Genomic DNA, 19,401 nt, shown 5'->3' with positions numbered 1-19,401 from the left:
AACTAGTAGTGTTCATTCTGTGGACTGTGGAAAATGACCTCTCCCCAAGACATCAAAACCGAAGCTAAAAGAATGACACTTCAGGTCTGGAATTTTAGGCATATGGAGACAGTAGGCATTCTCATAACTGCTAAAATCATATCAACAGGCAGTCATTTGTCATTTTTCAGTATGAAGGCCCTGATCAAGCCTACTGCTATGTCATTAATTCTAAAAGGATATGGCCAGTAATTCAGTCCATCTGATTTTCCAGGCCTTGGGAATATCTGCTTCAATGTAGCACACAGAAAAGCTATAGCAGATTGGGCATATTTTGAGCCACAGGCAAAATATTCTAAGTTCAAGTACTTACTGGATTTTACTTGCCAGTTTTCATGGCATGTGTGATATTTTTAGCTGACTACTGATAGTCACTAAACCCAACAATAGTGCACATTTTACATGAGAAACACACTAGTATTTTGACAAAGACTCTCTCCTTGACCAAACTTTAGTCAGGCTTCTTTGAACTGTCTTTTCAACTAGGCCTCAACCTTCAGACTTCCCTGTCTAACTTTATATACTCATTTTTAGCAAAAACACTTTTAAGTCAGTTTAGCAAGAATCCCACCCTCCCCCCCCCCACAATGTCTGATCACCCTTGATATCTGATCAAATTCCTCATCCCCCATGTGATATCTGATCACCCACACCAGCTTTCCACAAGAATCCTATCAAGTTGGTTTAGCCAGAATCCTTCCTAACTGCTAATGTTTCCTCTTAGCAATTTTCTATCCACTGACCCCTATCCTGCTCCTTGGCTATAGATCCTCACTTGCCCATGCTGTATATAGAATCGAGTCCAGTTCTATAGTGAGGTCCTCTTGCCATATTGTGACAGTTCCTGAATAAAAATCTGTTTCTGCTGCTTTAAATACTGTCCAACTCTGGCTTTTCTTTAACAACATGCAAGCTTGCAATATTACTTTGCAGCAGAAAGTAATGAACACTTGCTTCAACTTGGGGGACACTTATTAAAAGTATTTGAGCTTATTGAAAAATTTGACAGCTTTGAAACATGAAGTTGTCTGTTCAGCCGTAAAACATATATCTGATTGCCACCAGCATTTCTAAGTTTCCTTTATGAATGAAACTCTGCCCCTCTAGAGAGTGAGAAAAGGGTTCAGATTCCAGGCCTGTCTGTGTTCAATTCTTGGCTCCTCCACTAAGACTGCCAATTAGAGCATTTTGTGATATGGACATCTGTCCACTGGACTGAGACCAGCTCATTTCACAAAATAGTTGTCAAATGGTATCAACTTTCTGTGACAACCTTCATTGGATTCAAAGGCATGCCCTTGGAAATTACATGGCTTCCTCTCCTATCATGAAATCCTTTCATTGCTCAGAACTTAGGCACCCTAATTTTCAAAGCTAACTAATTATAAAATCAGAAAGCCATCCTTATTTCCTTTAATTCATGGAAATTTTATTAATGCTTGCATTTATTATAGAAAAATGATCCCCTAACTACATTTTTATTCTTGGAAATCTTGGCATGTTTCAAGTCACTTTGAAAGAAATCTATGTATTTAACATTGTTTTGTTGATTGCTTTTTGAGCACCTACTACCTGTTAGGCAGTGTGAAAATGCTACCAGTTTCCATTATTTTTTTTCTGACTCTATCTGCTGAATAGCTGAAAAATTCATTTTATCTATTCACCATAACTAGTTTTTTTTTTTTAATTCAGTATAGTGCAAGATAAGAAGAGCAAGAAGTTTTATAAGGGGAAAGGTAATGTTTGAAGTTACATTAGTTTGAAGGCAGTTTAGTTTTTCAACTATATATAATTACTTTGAAGGGGAAAAATCATAAGAATAGCTTTATTGTTATATTTTTGCCAGTGGGTGTGTGAAGTGATTTAACTTACAGGTAATGATTATGTAATTGTATTGATACAGGGCATGCAGCCTACCAAGCTTAGTGAATCATCCAGACTGACAAGAGGAGGTCTAAAAATTCTACCTGCTTCTTTTCTGTTTCATATCCCTGCCTTTACAAAGGAAAGAAGTCTTTCTCACAAGTTGGAGAGGGCTGTGGTAAAGTGAGGCGTCAAAGCTTCAAGATCACAGATATCAAGACAATGTGTCAATTCCTTGGTATAACTTAAAAATGAATTGGGTGGTGGTGCAACTACCCAGCCCAAATGATGACTATGCCATAAAGGATACAATGCAAATGGCTGTCAGGTAGAAGCTACCTACCATTCAGAAATTAAGTTCGAAACTTGACAAAGCTGAACTAAGATACAAACTAATCTCACTGAACTGTTCCACGTTGTCTGTCCCTATTTTACCTCTTTAGGACACATTTGTTGCATAAACCTAACCATTTATTTGGACAGGAAGAAGCAACCCAAAATATAAAGGTCTAGTGGAAGCTCTGTATCCTGAGGTAATGAAAATTTCTATTTTTGCAGCCAATGGCCCCTGCAACCATAGATGATTAAAAGAACAAAAATTTAGATCTGAAGATTAATTGTGCCAAGGACAATGCTTGACCAAATGTAATTAGCTGAATTTAGATAAATTCGCAATCTGGCTTTCTTTAACTTGAATAGAAAAATCACACACTTCATCGAGCATGAATGGATTTGAAAATGAACATTTGGATTATATGTGAGGATATTTTCCCAGAATAATAGGCTCAAGATTTTTCAATGTGCTAGGTAGAAGCTCTTTGTTGGCCCAAAGACTATATCAGCCTTCTGTTTTTACTCTCTAGTTCTATTTGCTGATTTTTGTTAATATTTATAATAACAGAAATAGTAGGTGAGGGAAAGCAAGAGAATAACAGATCCATTTAAATCTTTACTCTTTGTTTTTTCAGTGCTTCTTGTTCTTTTTCTTAGGGATAATTAGAGATAAATGGTATGGTATTATATTTGCTCAGATAGCAATACAAAAATGCCTATTTCCATCATTTTCAGTAATAGACTTTCAAGCTATATTTTCCTCAAACTTGATCCTCATTATTCCAGTAATATTTAAGCTATTAATTTCTCCAGAGAGTGCTTTTTGAAAATGGTAAATTATAAGACAAATCCCAAAATTACATTTTCTTTAATTTAGAGTATTGTTCAAGCTCTACTGTTAGCATAAATGAATAGTCTGAGCTTCAATCTGAAATAAAGCCTTGAGCATTAAACAGTTGGCTTGGAAACAGAAACATTAAGAATATGATTGAAATTTTTTACAGAAGATGAAATAACAGCATGCGCAAAAGCTCATTTATGATAATTCTAACATTTCTGCTAGAGTTATAGAAAAGTAACAACATTTACAAAAAAAAAAAAAGGAAAAGAGAAAGAAAGGTGAAGGGTTTCACTTTCTAACCAATTGCAATGATACCAATTTTGCTCTTAGTGAAAAGTGATTTTCACAGTTATATAGATTTCATTTTTTTCTAAGTTGCAAGTTTACCTTTTTGAAGGAACACAAAGGGCTTTTCAAAACAGAAGTAAATTGAAGCAAAAGTTGGCGTGTTTGATGTCTAAAATGCAACACTGGCAATAAATACAGTCAAACAGCATGTTACCCTGAAAGACACCGAAGTCTGGAAATGTCTATACACATCAGCACGTTTATTTTATCTTATTACAAAGAGACATTAATTATGTTAACACATGATGAGATCATAACGAAATTTTTCCCAGAGTGTAAAGGTATATTTTAAATCACTTACTGAGTCGGTTTCATTTCACACAAATTATATCTGTTTGCCTTTTTTTGTTTGGCCTTTGTTACCAGTGGGCATTTGAAAAAGAAAGATAGAAAATACTCTTTATAAAACTATGAAGAAAACTGGTTTTCTGAAAGATATTGATAACCTGACAAATTCCTATCCATTACCTTCTGAGGCCTAAGCATGTGTTTTCAATTCTTCATACGAAAAACTTCTAATTTGGACTAAGAAAATCACTTCCTCCATCTAGTGGTAAATTATTGTAATTCTCCCAAATTCTAAAATACATCTCAGCTTTTTAAAAATGCCATTTTGTCTTCATATTCCTGCTTGTATCAGATAAATTGTATTTATGTGAAGAATTAGGCTAAATTTTGTTAGTTTTGTGAAAGATTTTATTACAGTCTGAAGAAACATGGCATTGCTATCTCTAGTATTTCACCCTGAATCCAAATGAATGAAACAGTCCCTGGGGTCAAGTCACAGAGACTTGAGACGTTTGTATAAAAAGGAAGATAAAAGAGAATATTAATTATCAAATGCTAAAGGCAGATACTATAAGAACTCTGAGAAAGGTATGGTTTTCAATAGTCACCTTTGCTTAAAAATGGCTTCAAGGAATTAAAATGGAATTCAAAGAATTACATGGAATTAAAATGGTCTTTAAAGAGAGAGTGAGAATTACGTAACCAGAGAAGACTGAGAACAGTATTTCAGGCTAGAGGGACGGTTACAAACACGATTGGGAGACAAGAATTTTCTGGCTCTGGCATTTTTGAAAGACAGCAGCTAAATCCTTTCCCTGCGAAAATGAGTCTCTGTATGTGTGGTCAACAGAGGTGGGGAAGGATAGAAAATAAAGTAATTATAGATTTGTTGTACAGGATCTTCATGTAAAGATTAAAATGCTAGACCACATCTCATTAGATTCAATCCCAGAAATTATGATTGTGGCATCCATGGTTCATAGTGGGCTTCAGGCGTGTCCAAGAATTTCTTAGAATAGGGTAGTTATTCTGTGTGTGAACATATATTCATTTCCCTAGGGAGACTTTCCATAATTATCACTAGATTCTTAGTGGGGTTCATTGTTCTGTTAATAGGCAAATATTAAAGGTTTTGAGCGGCAACCTGATATACTGAGATTTGAGGATTCCTCTGGCATTGGTGTGTAGGATAGTTTGATATGAGAAGAGAACTTATTATTCACATTTGGGGGCATATATTTCCCTAGCATAAGCAAATTGAGACGTCAGCTGCCCTGGTTACATGGTTCATTGTTCCCCCCCACCCCGAATCTGGGAACTTAATACCTCCTCATGATATGTTATAAGTCTAGATTTAGCTCTATGATAACTTAGACCCATATATGAGACCTTCAAAAAATATCCATAAGTATGTCTAAAATTAGGTTTAGTAAACATACCTTTTTCAACACTGATGTCCATTCTGACTGCATGTATATTTGAGATTCAGACCTCATAATGATAGTAGTAATTATAAAAATTTCTATTTGTTGAGGATTATATGCCAGAAACTAAACCAGGCACACTTGTTGAATAAATACTTATTGAATTCTTACTACATGCCAGGTAGGTTCTTAGTAATTCCTACACCAATTCAATGAGTGAGTTATATTCCCCCAACTTTATAGACAAGGAAACTGAAGTTTAAAAGGTTAAGTAACATTCCGTTAGTTGCCTTGTTGATAGCTAGTATAGCTTTGATTTCAACCCAGATCTCTCTGATTCAGTAAGACATATCAAAGGTGGAAGTGAAACAATATCTGGCTAGTATGCAAGATTTCTGAATGCCTATAGTTTGTCCAGCCATAACCATACCTCTTTTCTCCCCTCCCTTCCCTCTGTCCAAACTACCCATACCTTCCCAGCCCCCTGGCACAGGCACAGAGCCCATCAAGTAAATGTGCCCTCTTTATTACTACGGAGCTTTTGTCCAAAGCCCCAGAGTATGAACTAAGCAGATACCAGTAGCCAAGTCCCTTTCCACAGCTTGATGGTTCTCAAACTCTTTTCCTAAGAACTATTTAAGAGATATTAATTGGTATGCCATATTAAAGTATTCTATGACAAAAAAAATCATGGAAATACTGCATTTTATATTTCCCTCTTGGCATTTAAAAATGCACGTTAACAGGGGTGCCTGTTAAGCTCAATCAGTTAAGCATGAGACTCTTGATTTTGGCTCAGGTCACGATCTCACATTTTGTGAATTTGAGCCCTACATCAACTCTGCTGTCAGTGTGTAGTCTACTTGGGATCCTCTGTCTCCCTATCTCTGCCTCTCCCCACCTCTCTCTCTCAAAATTAAATAAACAGAGGCACCTGGGTGGCTCGGTCACTGGAGCATCCAACTTTGGCTCAGGTCATGATCTCACAGTTGGTGAGTTTGAGCCCCACATTGGGCTCTCTGCTGTCAGCGCAGAGCCCACTTGGGATCTTCTGTCCCGCTCTTTCTATCCCTCCCCAGCTTGCACTCTCTCAAAAATAAATAAACATTTTAAATAATAAATAAACATCAAAAATAACAAAAAATAGAAATGTATATTAAAAACTGAGAAGTTCTGTAGGAAAAGAAAAATGGGGTAAGTCAGCTCAAGAGAATTTTTCTCAAACTTGTTTGACCAAGAATTCCCTTACTGTAACACTCCTGCTAAAGGCACCACAGAACAGTGTCCTGTGTTGGGGAAAAACTGGTTATCACAATGGTAGGCTTAAGCAAGCTACAATGCTAAAAATAAACTCCCTCCAATCTGCCATTGGAATTAATTAATGTAGCTCCTTCAGTACCTACAAAATTGAGTTTCTCTGACCACAAACATTTCATGTCTATTTTTTTTTAATGCCGGAGGTACAGCATGGTGCAATAAAGAACATGATTGCAAACCTCTCACTAACAAAAAAATCGCAAAACACAATTAACTTCCAGAACAAATGTGACCACTGCTTCAGCAATTTATAGCACAAGTATCAATTACCTGTTAAATATAATTTCCCAAACTAAAGAGGAAATACTGAAATCAGGGTCCACATAATTCTTACCAGCCATAAACTATAGCAAAAAGAAAAAGAGAGAGAGAAGAGAGGAAAAAAAAAAAAAAAAACTTTCAGTTTCACTAGGATGCTAGTCAATCCATGCCAGTTGTCACAAGTCCCCCATCTGTGAACTTAAATTTCACCCAGGAGAAAGAGCCCATGAGGAGGTAGGACGCTAGAACTCCTCATCCAGAAGGGAAGGAGGAAGCCAATGGGAAATCCATCATTTATGCATATTGGCACACTGCCTCTCTCAGAGAATACATCCTTGAAACACTCCTGGTTTCTTTCACATTTTAGAAATTGCATTTGGGATACCTCTATTCAAAAAGTGTTTTTCTGAAGCCCCATTCTCCACCTACCATCTATCCCGTATGTTTAAAACCTCAAATTTTCTCTTTCCATCTCTCTTTGGTCCCTACATTCCTGGCGCCCAAGTCTGAATTGACAGTGGTCTCTCCTGAAAACAGTTTCCCTGCCTCCTTATGAACAAAGAACACCACATTTCTATCAGGCGATTCACACACTCCTAATCTCCTGCACTTCCTTCTGTGTTTCCTCCATCCGCAACTAGATCCCCAGATGTTGAGGGCATAGGGCTATAAGAGGCTGCTGCTCCTGCCTTCTCTGAAATTCCTCAAGCCATTCCTTCCATCTTCATAGCAGAAGAAGTCCCTGGTCCCACATATGCCACAGCTGAAAGGAATGAACAGTTTTATGAACTGGACCTGCTAGTGGTGATTTAGCTTAAGTGTCTAATGATGTATGATATCCATGTGCTCATAATACAATCTAGGCCTGCATTACTGTTTTCAGCAGAAGTCCATAACAGAAGTCATCTGGAGAAAGAAGATAGATCCAACAGACGGAAGAGAGAAACATAAGTAAATACTCATACTTTCAAGCTTACCAAAGTATTTGTCAAATGAGCCTGGAAAAATAAGCATCTTTGTGGTGAGAAACTCTAGAAGGAATTTATCATGAGAGTATTTTTATCTACCATTATTCAGTAACATAATGGACAGTGCTTTAATTCTTGTTTTGTAGAAAATACAAAAAGAGCTGATGAGGCTTTTAGCTTTAAAGACATATTCTCCCACCTTCCATAATTTGTTTTGATACTTATATGTGTTCCACAGTATTTGCTGCTAACACTACATAGTGAGTGGCAAGCTCAAAGTTACAATAAATTATGCATAATTTAGTCTCTTGGAATGTCTATAAATACAGTGTGAAGTGTTCAGCTTGTTATTTGATGCAACATCTGAAATCAAATTGCTTTGATGCAAATGTTTATCTCAATGTTATAATTGTGGTATGAATTTTTCTGAATTTATTTTGTTTGCAAAGAGCATTTTATTAATTAGGTACACCAGTCTCAAGGGTATTGGATTTTTTTAAGACATCAGTGTCAAAACTTCTGCAAATGTAAGATGATAACTCATTTTTTAAAAGAAGAGAAGTTTTATTAAGCAATTGTAAAAATACCATTTGGAGAGCAAAAGTACTCCTAGGGGGTATATTTTCCAAACATTTCTAGGCATTGAAGAATTTACTAATTTTATTATTTATTGCTTCCTGTTATCCCATGTTCTTTCTTTTGACAAAATCAGAGTTCAAGAATCCTATCTTTGTGTTCAGTTGTTATGAACTAAAATATCTAGTTTACTTTATGATAAAATTGTCTAATTCTTGCTTTTATTACATTTATATGTATTATTAAACTATCAATTGTGATAAATCTTTGCATATGACAATATTACTCCATTTGTTCCCATTTACAGGTATGAGTTTTATTCTTGAAAGGTATATATTTCATGTGTTTTGTGATTTTTTTTTATTGTGAACTCACAGTTATTGGGACTTCAATATGAAATTTATTTGAGGACTGAATTTAAAGTGAGTTTCTTCATGGGGAAAAACTGAGAGCTTTCCCCCTAACGTCAGGAACAAGACAGGGATGTCCACTCTCGCCACTATTATTCAAAATAGTATTGGAAGTCTTAGCCTCAGCAATCAGACAACACAAACAAATAAAAGCATCCAAATCAGCCAGGAGGAAGTCAAACTTTCACTCTTCGCAGATGACATGATACTCTATATGCAAAACCCAAAAGATTCCACCAAAAAACTGCTAGAACTGATTCACGAATTCAGCAAAGTTGCAGGATATAAAATCAATGCACAGAAATCAGTTGTGTTCTATACACCAACAATGAAGCAACAGAAAGAGAAATCAAGGAATGGATCCCATTTACAATTGCACTAGAAACCATAAAATACCTAGGAATAAATCTAACCAAAGAGGTGAAATATCTATACACTGAAAACTATAGAAAGCTTATGAAAGAAATTGAAGAAGACACCAAAAAATGGAAAAAGATTCCATGCTCCTGGATAGGAAGAACAAATATTGTTAAAATATCACTACTACCCAAAGCAATCTACATACTCAATGCAATCTCTATCAAAGTAACACCAGCATTCTTCACAGAGCTAGAACAAATAATCCTAAAATTTGTATGGAACCAGAAAAGATCCCGAATAGCCAAAGCACTCTTGAAAAAGAAAACCAAAGCAGGAGGCATCACATTCCCAGGCTTCAAGTTATACTACAAAGCTGTAATCGTCCAGACAGTATGGTACTGGCACAAGAGCAGACACTCAGATCAATGGAACAGAGGAGAGAACTCAGAAATGGACCCACAAATGTATGGCCAACTTATCTTTGACAAAGCAGGAAAGAATATCCAATGGAATAAAGACAGTCTCTTCAGCAAGTGGTGCTGGGAAAACTGGACAGTGACATGTCACTGGACCACTTTCTTGCACCATACACAAAAATAAACTCAAAATGAATGCAAGACCTAAATGTAAGATAGGAAGCCATCAAAATCCTCAAGGAGAAGGCAGGCAAAAACCTCTTAGAGCTTGGCTGCAGCAACTTCTTACTCAACACGTCTCCAGAGGCAAGGGAAATGAAAGCAAAAATGAACTATTGGGATCTCATCAAAATAAAAGAGCTTCTGCACAGCAAAGGAAACAATCAGCAAAACAAAAAGGCAATCGACGGAATGGGGAAAGATATTTGCAAATGACATATCAGATAAAGGATTAGTATCCAAAATCTATAAAGAACTTACCAAACTCAACACCCAGAAAACAAATAATCCAGTGAAGAAATGGGCAAAAGACATAGACACTTCTTCAAAGAAATCCAGATGGCCAACTAACACATGAAAAAATGTTCAACATCACTCCTCATCAAGGAAATACAAATCAAAACCACAATGAGATACCACCTCACACCTGTCAGAATGGCTAATATTAACAACTCAGGCAACAACAGATGTTGGCAAGGATGTGGAGAGAGAGGATCTCTTTTGCATTGTTGGTGGGAATGCAAGCTGGTGCAGCCACTCTGGAAAACAGTAGGGAGTTTCCTCAAAAAGTTAAAAAGAGAACTACCCTATGATCCAGCAATTGCATTATTAGGTATTTATCTAAGGGACACAGGTATGCTGTTTCAAAGGGGCACATGCACCCCAACGTTTATAGCAGCACTATCAACAATAACCAAAGTATGGAAAGAGCCCAGATGTCCATTGATGGATGAATGGATGAAGAATATGTGGTATGTATACACACACACACACACACACACACACACACACACACAATGGAGTATTACTTGACAATCAAAAAGAATGAAATCTTGCCATTTGCAACTATGTGGATGGAACTGGAGGGTATTATGCTAAGTGAAATTAGAGAAAGACAAATATCATATGACTTCACTCATATGAGGATTTTAAGACACGGAACAGATGAACATAAGGGAAGGGAAGCAAAAATAATATAAACACAGGGAGGGGGACTCTTAAATATGGAGAATAGAGGGTTACTGGAGGACTTGTTGGAGGGGGGATGGGCTAAATGGGTAAAGGGCGTTAAGGAATCTACTCCTGAACTCATGGTTGCACTATATGCTAACTAACTTGGATATAAATTTAAAAAATAAAATAATAAAAAAAAATAAGTGAGTTTCTTCAGAAAGATTTGGGTTTACATCTTAAAAGTGCCTATTGGAACTACTTACTTGACCTCTTTTAAAAAAAACTCACCTTTGCAATACCTGGGTGGCTCAGTCAGTTAGGCAGCCAACTTCAGCTCCTGTCATGATCTCACAGTTTGTGAGTTCAAGCCCTGCATCGGGCCTTTGCTGACAGCACAGAGCCTGCTTCAGATATTCTGTCTCCCTTGCTCTCTGCCCTGCCCAGGCTCTCTCTCACGCTCAAAAATAAACATTAAAAAAAAATTTTTTTTTTTAATCTCACCTTTGATTTGAGGGTACATAGGCAGTAGTAATTCCTGCCCCACAACCCCACTCTCAGGACCACTCATGTCAGTTCAGATCCTCCAAAAATCAAATGCCCAAACAGAACTAGATGTATAAGAAATTCCTGGGAGGGGCACCTGGGTGGCTCAGTCGTTAAGCCTCTGATATCAGCCCAGGTCATGATCTCACAGTGGCTCGTGAGTTTGAGCCCTGCATTGGGCTCTGTGTTGACAGCTCAGATCCCGGAGCCTGCCTCGGATTCTGTGTCTCCGTCTTTCTCTGCCCCTCTCCTACTCATGCTCTATCTCTCAGTTTCTCAAAAATAAATAAACATTAATTTTTTTTTTTTAAAGAAACTTCCTGGGAAAAAATTCCTGTGAACAATAAAGGGGGAGAGAACAGGAATAGATGGGAAGAGACTTCAGAACACAAGGCAGGAAGATTTTCAAACTGTAGTGTCTTTCTGAGAAAGCCTTGGCCAAACCAGTGGGGTGTCCCAGAACAAAGGATGCTATTAGAGGAGTCCCATATTGGGCCGAGATAGGTCAGCTCTAGTACCTCAGCCATGCTCAGTCACTGAGTGGGAGCAGCCCTTATGAAGCATCACCTCAGCATCAATGCCACAGCAGATCCAAAGGTGAGGCAGCTGGAGGCTGTCGGTCAGAAAGCACACAACAGCAGATTCTCTTGAGGGGAGATGTAAGAGACATGCCTCCATGGCCACCACACAAGTGCTGGGGAGAGCATTTTTTCTTATTTCATCATGATGGTGTCTCCAGAATTGGAATGGAAGACAGCTTCGGGTTCTGTGTCACCTCCCTCTCTCTCTGCCCCACTCACTGCTTGCACTGTCTCTCTGTCTCTCAAAAATAAATAAGCATTAAAAAATTTTTTAAAGGGGTGGGCGCCTGGTTGGGTGAGTAAGTTGAGGCTCCAACTTCAGCTCATGTCATGATCTCATGGTCCATGAGTTCGAGCCCCATGTCAGGCTCTGTGCTGACAGCTCAGAGCCTGGAGCCAGTTTCAGATTCTGTGTCTCCCTCTCTCTGTGTCCCCCTCCCTGCTTGCTCTCTGTCTCTGTCTCCATCTCAAGAATAAATAAACATTAAAAAAAATTTTTTTAAAGTATGGGAAAACAGACACACCACCTTCAGAAATTTTAGAGGTGTCATGTTAGCACTATTATGGGAGCTCCATGAGTTCCCATGATGCATGTGAAAAATCAAGAAATGAAACAGAAACAAGAATTGTCTTCAAGAATCAGTGATGGGATGCCTAGATGGCTCAGTCAGTGGAGCGTGCGACACTTGATCTCAGGTTCATGAGTGAGTTTGAGCCCCACATTGGGTGTAGAGATTGCTTAAAAATAAAATACTTAAAAAAAAAAAAAAAGAGTCAATGCTTAACCAGGGGACCAGTTCCCAATATTGATGGCAACAGCAGGGGAAGACCGAAAAAATACTTCAGAGCAGTAAGACGTAGGTTATTACCACTGCCTGCTAGGACACATTAAACAGATCAAAAGTATCGTTGAACCAAGAAGAAAAAATACGAGGCTAGATTTCTGGCTAGTTAGATGAGATCCAATTTTAAGTCTCTTGTTTGAATATTATTTTATGTCCCAGCCTGTGGACCCTAGAAAAACCAAGGTTACATATATCACTCTAAATGTAAAACAGTCATTTTCTTTGTATGTCCCACTTGAGGATCTAGTAAAAAAATACATAGAACTGAACAGATTATATCACACAGCCACACAAAACAAAATATGCAAAGCGTATCCTGACCCCTGTATTTTGTACCTCATGTGATGGCATAATCATCCTGTAGTCACCCAGCTAGAAAACCAAGAAGTATCCTCGCCTTCACTTTGCTCCCCATGATTCATTCAATCAAGTTATCAAATCCTATCAATTCCACCACCCAAACTACCTCTTTTATCTGTTCTCTCCTCCTCTTACTTTACTATCTTACTTTACTCTTACAGTAGCTTCCAAACTAGTCTTGCCTACCAGGGTTTAATCTCTCCCCATCTCAGCCCATTCTTGTTGTTACAAGAGTTCTCACTCTTAAACACATCTCTAATTACAGCACTTTTCCTGTGTAAAAACATTGTATCGCTCCATATTGCGTGTAGGATACATTCCAGCATTCTTTACATGGCATAAAGATTCACAACCCAGCCAAAACCTCACTTTTCTAGGCTGACCATCCAATACTCTTCATCCATGTATTTATTCAGCAAATATTTTCTGACTACTCTATGTCAAGAATATATTTTAGCAACACCATCATCTGAACTTGCTCTTCTCTTAGGCTCTTTCATGCTTCTACATCTTTGCACATATTTCTGATGTCCCTGACTTCACAGTTATCATTCAGGACCTAATTTAGATGCCACATACTCTGAAAAATCTTCCATGTTCCTCTTCTGGGAAGTTTCCCCCTCCTCTGTACTCCCTTAAATATTTGTATGTAACACTTATTACAATAGAATGTTCAACTATGCAACATTTAAGTGTCTATTATGTTGCACCAACAATACTAGGCACTAAGGATACATGAGTGAGAAATGGGCCCTTCTACTGAAGACTTCACAATCTGTGTGTTTTTTCTTCATTAGATCATGAGCTCTTCAAGGACTTGCATTTTAGGGCTCCTAAACTGTGACAAGGATTCAGCTGTTTGTTGGGGAAATAAACTAGCAAGGGTGGTTTTGATGCTTTCCCTCTTTTTTTTTAACCTTATATTTCACATGTTTTTCTCCCAAAATCCTGTGTCCTCTTAGAGCTAGGCAAAGAAAGTTTGTTTTATCAAGGCCTAGAGATATTACTAAGGCCATCCAGTCTATCAACTCAACTTGCCTCAGAGTGGGACTTGATGTTCTTTATATCAATAGGTGGCAACTAATTTCCTGTCTCCTGAATATGGGCTGGCCTTACAAACTTGCTTCTAATGAATCAAAGTCAGTGGAAGGGTTGTTGCCTGACTTTCAAGACTATGTTAGAAAAGGTGGTATCACTTCATGTGGCTCACGTTTGGACCCCAGCCACCATTGGGATACTGGCTCTTAGGACTAAGCTACCATGCTGTGAGGACGCCATGGGAGCTACATGGAAAAATTGTATGTAAGTGTTCTGAACACAACCACAGCCAAGGACCCAGCTGATAGCATCAAATGCCAGATGTGAGTGACCCAGCCTTCAGATGATTCCAGCTCTCTCAGCTGTTGCCAAGTGGAGCAGAGATCTGGATTGACAAGCCCTGCCAAAATGACAGATTTGTGAGCAAAACAAATGTCATTATATTAAGCCACTAAGTTTTAAGGATATTTATTAGGTAGCAGTAGATAGCTGGAACAACACCAAAATGAATTCCAACCCAAATGCTAAGAACAGTTCCTCAGAGAAGCTGCCAAACAGACACAAAGGCCATTTTGCAGAGCCCTAAAGCCAGAAAGCTCCAAAGTAGCAACAGGCTCAGTTGCTCCTTAAATTTACACTTGGATGATATTGTTAGCAGAGCACAAAGAACTTAGAGTTGACCTAAAGTTTTGCTATGTCATGTTATTTATCTTTGTAACATGTCTCCCTTCCTCTTCTCTTGACACTCATGCTCTCCATTCTCAACAACATGGCTAAAGTTAGACATTTAAAGCATTAGATAGTGTCCCTTTCCTCCCCCAAACCCTTTGGTAGCTTTCCATCTCACACAGAATAAAATGTGAGTCATTACTATGGCCCACAGGCATGCATAACCTGGCCCCTGGCTACCTCATCTCCTCCAACTCTGTCTCATTCACTCTATTGCAGCCAGTTGACACCCTTCCTATTCCTAGAACATTTCAAGCACATTTCTGTGTCAGTGTCTCATTCCCTGACCTTACTCATAGTTATTCAAATGTTGCTTTATCAGAAAGGACTTCCATGACCTCTCACTTTAAAACCTCCCTCCCCACTATTACTTTGCTCTGTTGTATTTTTCTTCACAGCCCTTACCATCATCTGCCATATTATATATGTATTGTTTACTTGTTTTATGTTTCTTTCCACTAGAATAGGAGCTGCATGAGAATAAGGGTTTTGTTTACTGTTTTGTCTTCAGGGCTTAGAATAGTACATGGCCCTCAATAATCACTGTTGATAGTATGAATAAATAGATTATTTTTTTTTCATGTGTATTTATTTTTGACAGAGAGAGAGACAGACAGAGCATGAGTGGGGGAGGGGCAGAAAGAGAGGGAGACACAGAATCTAAAACAGGCACCAAGCTCCAAGCCGTCAGCACAGAGCCCAATGCGAGGCTCGAACTCACAGACTGCGAGATCATGACCTGAGCTGAAGTCAGACGCTCAACCGACTGAGCCACCCAGGCGCCCCTAGATTTTTTAAACAAATGAATATTTTAAAAGAGGAGAGCCAAGACATAAATGGTTTTAAACCATGTGTTTCTGGGTTTTACTCAGCCAAGATGTCATGTATACTCATTCTGATTTTCATTCAAAGTGTTAGTAAATTATATTAGCTCTATGACTTACATTTCTGTTTACAGAAACACAAGGCTTGTAAAGTGATTTTAATATGAAACATTGGCCATGAATTGCATATATGAGATGAAAAATATTACATACTTGAAAGATACAGCCTGAAAATCCTGAGATGTAGGAAAACAAATTGGTAATATTTCAGAGGGTAAGAAATGTTTTTCCCTTTATTTCATCTATCATAAATTTGCTCAAATATATTTAAATTTTTATGCTATGATCAAGGCTGGTGAGGCATGAGTAATGGACAATTCCTGGAAACAAGTTATAATGCTCTACTCATTCTTGACACTGTTTTATGCATTTCCAGAACACTTCATCTCTTTGCATAGATCCAAATTCTCATCTGGTATCATGTATATATTCTCTCTGTCTGAAGAAATTCCTTTAACATTTCTTATAATGCAGGTCTGCTGGCAATAAAAGTGTGAAAAAGTTTGGAAATACTTTTATTTCTCTTTCATTTTTGAAAGAGATTTTCATGAGGCATGGAACTCTGGTTTGACAGTGGTTCTTCTTGTTTTTCAATATACAATAAAAGCTTGGATTGCGAGTAACTTGTCCTGCAAGACGGGCAAACATTCCTGATCAATTTTAACTTGATAAATGAGTGATATCTTGCAATACGAGTAGTATATGACACCAAGTGTCACATGATCACAACTGAGCCAATATGAAGATGTATACTGTGTTCTGTATTCAAGTCAGAAGACCCAATGTTGTTAATATCTATTCTCCCCAATTTGATTGATAGAGGCAACGCAATCTCAACCAAAATTCCAACAGAGTTTTGTAGATATTAACAAGCTTATTCTAAAATTCAGATGGAAATGAAAAAAATCAAGAATAGCCAAAACAACTTTGTGAAAGAAGAATGTTCCTGTTTAGGTGTGTTTTCTTGTTAGGTGCTGTCTGAGGGGCAGGGAGGGGACTGAGCTACAGGCCAGGGGCAGCTCATGAGAGCCTGGCACTACCCAAGGACAGCCAGAGGCTGGAGGCCCAGTGCTGCCACTTTAGCCCCTAGTCTGGCTGTGGAGTTGGCATGCCTGGAATAGACCAAGTGGGGGCTCCCAGCAACTACAGATGTCCAAGGCAGGAAAACAAGGCTGCCAGCCCCCAGCAGCCCTCACAACGATCCTCAAGGACTGATGTTGGCCTCCAGCCCTGGTTGAGGAGAAAAGGGACCCCTCACAGCCCCATGGGAGAGAGGCCCTTATAATAACTAATATTAAAAAAGCCTAATCAAACCAAATATTGTCAAGGGTACAGAAGAGCTTTAACCGTCATGCACTGCTGCTGATGGAATGTATAAGGATACAACATTTTGAAAAACCTAAAAAGTTTACATACACCTGCAATGTCCTAGGGGTTTATCCTAGAGAAATGCAATCTTATATCCATACTTGTGACTTACATATAAATGTTGTAGCAGCTTTATATGTAATAGCCTGAAAATGGAAACAACCAAAAGTCTATCAGTAGGGTAAACAGATTGTATATCCATACAGGAAATATACATAAACATACACACACACACACTAGATGCATCTCCAAATAATTATGCTGAGTGAAAGAAACTTTATAAAAAAGAGTACATACTCTATGATTCCATTCTTATAAAATTCTGGAAAATGTAAACAAACCTATAGTGACAGAAAGCAAATCAGTGGTTGCCTTAAGACAGGATAGGGCAGGGGTGCCTGGGTGGCTTAGTCAGTTACGCAGCAGACTTTGGCTCATGAGTTCAAGCCCTGCGTGGAGCTCTGTGCTGACAGCTTGGAGCTTGGAGCCGGCTTCAGATGAGAGCCCTCTCTCTCTGCCCCTTCCCCTGCTTGTACTCTCTCTCTCTCTCTCTCTCTCTCAAATATAAATATAAACATTTTAAAAATTAAAAAAAAAAAAAGACAGAATAGGGCAGTGGGAAAGGAAAGAATGGAGGGAGGGACTACAAAAGGGTCCAAGAGGAAACTTTTGGGGATGATGGATATGTTAATGCTAAGTTAATATCTTGATTGTGGTGATGGTCTCACAGGTGTATACATAAAATGTATACAGTTTATTGTATGTCAATGATACCTCAGTGAGGCTGTTAAAAATGGATTTAACAAGACTAATAGCTTGGATTTTTTTTCCAGTTTTATTAAAATACAATTGAGATATAATGTTTGGATATTAAAGAAATATTCTTTAAAAAAAAAAAAGTCTTAAATAAGCTCTATGTGGGACTTAGACTCATGACCCCAGGATCAAGAGTCCCATGCTCTACTGACTGAACCAGCTAGGTGCCCCAAGAAATAGTCTTTTAAAGGATTTTGAAGTGATTGGAGAAGGGAATTTCTGAAAGTAAGGTAAGAAAATGCACTTTATAAAATAGATAGATATAAATGTTTATTGTTATTTATTCTTTATTATAGAATTTATGATTTTTGTACTTTTTATTACCTTGCTAGCCCATCAAGAAAAAACTCAGTTGTGAACATTAATAATTATCTTTATAATAATTTTATCTTTGATATTTTCCTTTTAGTCATATCAAAATCACAGCTTTACACATTTAAACGTTTTTGTTGTAGGGCTCCTGGGTAGCTCAGTCATTTGAGCAACCGACTCTTGATTTCAGCTCAGGTCATGTTCCCAGGGTCGTGGGATCAAGGCCTGCATTGGGCTCTGCACTGAACATGGAGCCTATTTAAGATTCTCTCTCTCAGGGTTCCTGGGTGGCTCAGTGAGTTGGGTGTCTGACTTTGGCTCAGGTCATGATCATACGTGCGGCTCTCTGCTGTCAGCACAGAGCCCACTTCAGATCCTCTGTTCTCCTCTCTCTCTGCCCCTCCCACACACACTGTCTCTCTTACTTAGTCAAAAATAATTAAACATTAAAAAAAAGTTAAAAGAAAAGATTCTCTCTCTCCCTCTGCCCCTTTCCCCCTGCTCACATGGTCTCTCTCTCTCTCCCTCCCTCTCTCTCTCTCTCTCTCTCTCTCTCTCTCTCTTTCTCTGTTGAAAAAGATAATATATGAAGTACACTAAGGTAAAAAATAAATGACTTTTTCTGGCATATATTTGGCTATAAATTCTTATGGACAATCTAATGTATTAGCTATCTAGAAAAATCTGCCTTAAAAATTCATTTAAAATTAGGAGCTGGGGTAAAGCACCATGTATTTGGCTTCTAATCAGAATTTTTATTGTAATAAGCCTATTATTTCTTCTTCAATGAAAATTTTTATTTATATCTTCTCTCTACAAACAAAATGTTAGCAAGTGTTGATTGGAAGCAAGAGAGGGATAGCAGGAGGGAACCTGAATAAACTCCTCTCCTGCTGACTTTACTATTCTCAAAAGGCAAATGAGGAAGTGTGGAATTTAGTTAGTGGATAGTTAATCGTTTTTTAAAAGCTTAGTTTCATTGTAAAAACATTGACAAGGGCTATTGACATTAATTTACTTGAATAGATGGAAACATAGTGAAACTTTTATTCCAGAATGTTATAAACAATAAATTTCATGAATATTTATTGCAAAATGTACCAAATTATAATTCTTTACAGTGCATTGTTCACCTACAATTTCACTGTCAGAAAGTCAGAGCACAGTCAGAGTCTGAAACGCCTAGTATAAATATTTACTAAATGAATTAGAATCAGGAAGCTTTCCCCACTGTTCTGACTCCCTCTGGTCCCACCAGGGCGTTCCCTTCTATGCCACCACCACCCATGGGGACGTGTAGAAGATTAA

The 19,401-nt window shown here is 38.0% G+C and overlaps 1 non-coding gene across 1 annotated transcript; it reads right to left on the bottom strand.

Moving 5' to 3' along the window:
* Nucleotides 1-16,744: 16,744 nt before the first annotated feature.
* On the bottom strand, nt 16,745-16,875 carry LOC125910631 (small Cajal body-specific RNA 20). The gene has a single exon (XR_007454127.1). It is a non-coding gene; the product is annotated as a small Cajal body-specific RNA 20 (non-coding RNA).
* Nucleotides 16,876-19,401: the final 2,526 nt, after the last annotated feature.

The sequence above is a fragment of the Panthera uncia genome, assembly GCF_023721935.1.
Source record: "Panthera uncia isolate 11264 chromosome B3 unlocalized genomic scaffold, Puncia_PCG_1.0 HiC_scaffold_1, whole genome shotgun sequence".
NCBI classification, from domain to species: domain Eukaryota; kingdom Metazoa; phylum Chordata; class Mammalia; order Carnivora; family Felidae; genus Panthera; species Panthera uncia.
The sequence above is the reverse complement of the archived record's forward strand: the minus strand, read 5'-3'. Positions and strand labels throughout refer to the sequence as shown.